The following is a 6,000-nucleotide window of genomic DNA, read 5'->3' as shown; positions in this document are numbered from 1 at the left end:
GTTATCATTAATTGGAATTGCAGTTCTTTTTTATTGGAGTTCGGGCTGTAAAGGACTCTTGTAAGCAATTTATAACTGGCGAAGCACTCTTAACTACAGCATTAACTTGAGGTGTGGAGGAGAAATCCTGGTCTAAAGATGGCCACATTTGCATTGTTTTTACACAGACTTTGAAAATGTTTTCCTCCTGTAAGTTGGGGCAGAAAAATCGAGGCAGTGAGGGGCCACTGGATATATGAGAAATTACATGTAACAGACTGTCTAACACAAATTCTTGATTACAAACCACATACCCTACTTAAGAACCCAGAAATGCCCAGAAAAACACAACACGGTTTGCTTGAATTTTTTCTTCATTTTTTGCACAATCCACAAAGCTGTACATTGCTCCAAACCCCAGGAAGGAAAATTTCACCCAATCACGCACACACGTACACAGACATACACACGCACACGCACCCCTGAGCTCTAAAAGGCCCATACTGCTGGGAGAGGGGTGGGAATACTGTGTTAACAAGTGGAGGGTGATACATAATATATCCCACCTCCCTCCCTGACCCCCTCCCCAATCTACCTCTTTTACAGGGTCCCGGCCACCTCACTCTGAGAAATACTTTGTCTCGGGGTTATTCTTTTTTTTTTTTTAAGTCTTTGTTTCATAGTTTTTTAGTTTTTCTACAAAGTAGGATCTTTGGGTGTGCACTGCCAAAAAGATATACAAAAAATAATCTTACAAATAAAAAAAAATCTCAAACTAAACCATGCGAATTTTCCACTTCACAAACCCCCTCCCACCCAAGAGCTGATGTACAAGAACAATCTACACTGATCAGATTATAATAAAACGCTTTGTACAATAAATACTTCAGAGAACTTTTTCTTGTCATTCTGTAAATACACATTGTTCCTCAGTGCATACCAAAAACAGGCTGGACTGCACGACTAGTTCTCCGCGGGGGGGTGGGGGAAGAAGAAAAACATTTTTAAAAACGTATTTACAGTTGCTGGTTTTGTGCGGGATAAGGGAGTCTTTCGCTAGCTTGGGAACCGTGGGACTGCGCTGTCTTCACTCCTGTCTCCACTGCTGATCGAAGCCTCGAGGACAGAAGGGGAAAAAAAGATGATGGGCCGGGGGCAAAGTAGACTTGTGTTGCTGTGTGCGTGTGGACAGGGGTGAGTAGGGCAAAAACACACAGCCCTCCCAGCTGGATTGTGGGACTACCACTTCTCCTCTCACTTGAAGTCGTGCCGCAAGACAGTCTTGAGTTATCATCACGTGGGTTAGACGAGGACACAGATTATGATCAAAACTAAGGAAAAACACAGGAGAAAAACAACAGAATTTTAGGACTTCTTTGAATTTAAAGCTCAAGATATAAATGTTGCATTACTTTTCTTAACACAGAAAGCAGAGTATTGTCCCATTTGAATGCAACAGACTACCCACATTAATGTGATTTATTGGAGAAGCACATTACCGATATTGCTATGGTAGATACAGAATCAATGCAAACCTTATGGGAACTGAGAATTACTCAATTCAATATCCTACGATATCACGAGAGGCATCTGTATAGAGCACTGGTAAGGCCTTGCACTATTATTGAAGTTCAGGTATCCACTAAACCTGCTGAGGACTCCACCACAGACCAGTCTATTTCAGCTAGTGATGCTGGCAGACTTGTGTATGTGTAATATCCTCAGTAACATCACTTTGTAATGTTATATGTCTCGTCGATGTCGTGTATAATCTTGATGTTTGATGTAATGGGACCAAAGTGCTACGAAGTCTCTGAAGCACCTTGTAGGTCGGTAGACATGCTCACTGCCGGGCAGATGGGTATGTGTACATAGCATTTGATGATATCAGTGTGGAAAATAGACTTTTTATCTTGACACTCGCTCCGCCATTTTGTACTCTGTATAAAAGTATATCTGTTATCTTGCCATTCACTCCACCATTTTGTGCTATACCCTTAATGACGGACCTTCTCTCTGTATCACGAACACTCTGGAGCTCCACTTTTGACCTGCCACATTAATGCACAGACACTCATCCCCTGTTCGTAATTTGGCCTGCCACAAACTGACCAGCACATGCTCAACCAGTCGAACAGGGAGTTTCCCAGATGTTTATCGTCCTCACCCTGCACACTATGCCCTGCAGGGGTCCAAACAACTATTTGTGGACTTATTTGTATAAACATGCTTTTCGCCTACACCCTGCAGGGGCCTCACCGCTACCAATGGGATTATCAGATTAATCTTTGTTTGACATAAAATCATGCCTTTTTTACCTATGCCCTGCAGGGGCCAAACAGCAAACACCTGCTGATTGTATCAGAACTGAATATTATTTGTCTGTAAATTATCGGTGTTTGTTGCTGTTCACCTGGCACGCACAGGGTGGGGATGAAGGGTACATAAGGTGCAGAACCAAAGCACTCCCCAGACTGCCTCCTCAGACAGCTATGGGTGTCTGTCGTTGATGCTCTCTCCATCTCATGAGATTGTAATAAATATGCTTTCTCTCCGTGCTCCAGAGTTGGTCTCCGTTTGTATTCCGGACCCGTGGACTATAGAGTGACCCTGCACCTTTTGGCTGGTCCCCCAAAATCCATATTCAGGTGCTGTTGAGATCTTTGATAGCCCACCACTGGATTATTGGGCTGTGCGGGATGTATGCTAGAAGCTGTCTAAGTCTTGTGTTGTAAGTTAGTATGTGGTGTGATTGGAGGGAAAAGGCGATGCGATACACTATGGCACACCTATACTACACCGGAAGCGTGTGAAAGTTCTGTGGGAGAGCTGCTGAATGTCTTACTTTGGCGTATGGTGTAAAATGGTCGCAAGTACAGTTGTACCCATCAGGATACACAACTATAGGTATAGCTATAGTGAGTGTCTGCCAAATAAACATTCTGTGCTGTCTGATTCAACATCTAGCATGTAGTATCCATTAAAGACTCTACAAGTACTACAAAGGTGAGTCATTGATACTGGTGCCTGAAGAAGAATTTGAGAAAATGGTAGCATGTAGAAAGAAGCCTACATTAGCAGCTTAAAGACCTCCTTTTGGCAATGTAGACCCTTTCTCTAGCTCACCTTTTCCAACTCTAGGTGCTTTTAAGTATGCTGCAAGACAAGTCATGGTTGCAGTCCTGCATATGATTCACAGGTGCTGCACATTACGCTTGTCAGTATGCACATCAATGATTTCTGAAGCCAAAATCTCAGCCCATCCACTCCTGCCACAAATAGAACTTCTATCTCCACTGGGAAGAACAGCAAAAACACTTAAAAAATATTTTGTTTCTTGAGCACCGGAGCAGTCACAGCGGAGGTCTTGCCTTTGGCACATGAGAGATTGGCACAAAAGGCATCCATGAAAGGAAGTCGGTAGAAAAATTACTCACGAAGGTAACTTATTACCTACTAAGTTCTTAGCCTCCTTCCTTTTTCACTTCCAGCAATTCACTGGGAATATGCAGAAACAGAAGATCTGGCAGAAGTCAAAATACCGAAGGATTCAGACAGAAAAATATCTGCGGCAGTGCCAAACAGATCATCATCTGCAGAGATAGTATTAAAGTGTGAAGAGAATCCCAAATGGGTGCATTGCAGATCAGTATAAAATAGACTGGTTGAATGAAAGTAATGCACATCGCCTAGGCCTTTATAATAGTGGTGGGCAGTGGGTGATAGGGCGGGCATTGGTCGAGTAAGACTCGACCCATAATAAGATTCTATAATGGAAAACAATCAATAAGGTTGTTGAAAACTTTCCTCTAAACGTTAGGACCAACTTAACCAGTATAAAGTATGTAAGAAGAATGCCATGTTTTTGTATGTTAAGATAGTACCGAAAAGCCATCCGTACATCATGACTGAAGTCTCCAACCTTACCATAAAAGTGTACAAGTCAGACAGAGCATCTCTCAATAGTTTATATAAAGTCTGACAGAGCTTTACCAGGAAAGTTAGTTTGAGTCTGAATGAGATTTTTATCAATGTGGAAAACCGTATATGGTTTCTTAACAGACTGTGACAAGCAATTCCCTCACTTGTGGAGGGAGACATGACCACCACCAAAAAAGCTGTAATGAGCTTAACAAGCTCCCTTAGGTGATGCTTTCAAAGAGTTTCTTAGCCTACATTAAAATGCAGAACTGAGGTACGTAGATGCCACAGCATGTTAAATATCTTTTGACATCTTCATTGCACACGTAAAAGCAATCCGCCTTTGGGTTTGAACGTGCAACATTCATCAGAGGTACAACCTACAAGACCCACCTGGATTATTCACAGGTGATTTGAGAAAAACAAAAATCACTGGCAACTGATCGTGATCCGTAGTCAGTATTTTTGTCCGGTGCCCTATGGCAATCACAAAACCAGTTGAATTTATACCAGTACATTAAGGGTACTTCAAGGGTAACCTGCCTTCCAAACAGTATCAAGCTCCTCAAAGGGAAACAGTTCAACCAGATGGGGGCAGGTCAGGATAATTCTTCATAAACAACTATGCTGAAAATGATAGGGATGGTGGTTGATGGTAGAATTGTGTACGTAAACACCCTGGATTAGACCAAAAGGTCAATGTACTTCAAGGGGGGTGTCAAACGACCTCTTAGGTCCCAGTACAGATGGCTATCTTGCCTAATGAAGACCACCTTGTCCCACACCAGGATGTATTACTGGTCACACTTTCTGTTATTTTCAAGGACAAAAGGACCATAGAGCATGGATCCAAATGCAGAAAACCTGTGCCACTACCATCATATGAAAAGGCGCATTCTGGGAGACAGAAAAAACAACTTGGTCTGTTTGTGCATTCTTAACTAGTGGAGGTAAAAAAGAATAGGACTGGTCTTAAACTTGACACTTGCCCACATGCCCTTCTACGTCAATTATGAAGCAAATCCGATGTAAGGGCCTATAAAGACCTGGCTGAAAATGTAGCCCCAACCCTAAGTTGATGTACTTTATAGGACCAATCACTGTTGGTTTAAACCAGGGGAGAGAAGACAAAACAAGACCATCGGGAGTTCCTGTCTACAGGTTTCAGCACCGAGCAACATGGAGTTAAGATATGTTCATGTAATCTGGATAACAAGAACTTCTGATGGCAGAGGATCTCTACATGTCTAAGAAATAATCTGCTGTGGTCACCTCTTGATCAAGTGCTGCTTTACAACGGAATTCCTTAACAAAAGATGGATCTCGTAGATCCAAATGAATAGCTTCCTCTGTAAAGGACTCAGAGAACATTTACTCTGTTCGACTGACAGGCCTGTTTTGAGAAGCCAATATGCATGGACTACTAACAGATTAAAGATCTCCCCCGCTCCGAACAATGCAGATTTGTGAAGCAAACACATCAGTCTCATCCAGGCAAGGATATAAGAGGAGTCCAATGAATGTCAAATGAGCTGCTTCACAAAGACCACACTGGAGGTCTCAGACGAGATAGTTGCACTTTATATTGATATTATACCAGCATGACACCAGCCACAAAGAATGGGGATCATAGATTTGGAAATAATTATATTAACACACACAGATTTGTTCCAAAAGCCACACCTTGAAGGCCTCTGCCAGTAGCTAGAAGTCGAAAGATGTGCAAACAATTATAGAGATCACCAAAATAAACGCAAACCAACGCAAACTTTTAGAACTAAACAAAATCCTGACCTCTGGCATCTCTTCTACAGAGGCATTCAAAATTCTTAGCTCTATGCCGCAAGCTAATAGTGTACACAATATACTCAGGTGAAGATGCCTTCGTACATCACACCTAGTACGTTAATAAGGTATGCAAACTATTCTCATCTAAAGGGGAGGCTGGTTCTACTTCCTCTATTGAACAGGTAGAAACTCTTAATGGGAGCTGGACATCATGAGGTGGAGGTATTCTTCCAGAGCAAACCTGACAAGCATTTTGAGGGTTGGTGGGAAGGAGCAGATTTCAGGGCGAAAAGACCTAATTCTTCTAAGTCA

General features: G+C 42.3%; 1 protein-coding gene across 1 annotated transcript in view; it reads right to left on the bottom strand.

Annotated features, from left to right (window-relative positions):
• Positions 1-203: 203 nt before the first annotated feature.
• AHDC1 (AT-hook DNA binding motif containing 1) overlaps positions 204-6,000 on the bottom strand; it is a 429,179-nt gene continuing 423,382 nt past the window's right edge. Inside the window, exon 6 of the mRNA XM_086956877.1 lies at positions 204-1,310. The gene's annotated coding sequence lies outside the window, so the exon portion shown is untranslated. The remainder of the gene's footprint in view (positions 1,311-6,000) is intronic.

Source organism: Lissotriton vulgaris, chromosome 2_1, assembly GCF_964263255.1.
Source record: "Lissotriton vulgaris chromosome 2_1, aLisVul1.2, whole genome shotgun sequence".
NCBI lineage: Eukaryota > Metazoa > Chordata > Amphibia > Caudata > Salamandridae > Lissotriton > Lissotriton vulgaris.
The sequence above is the reverse complement of the archived record's forward strand: the minus strand, read 5'-3'. Positions and strand labels throughout refer to the sequence as shown.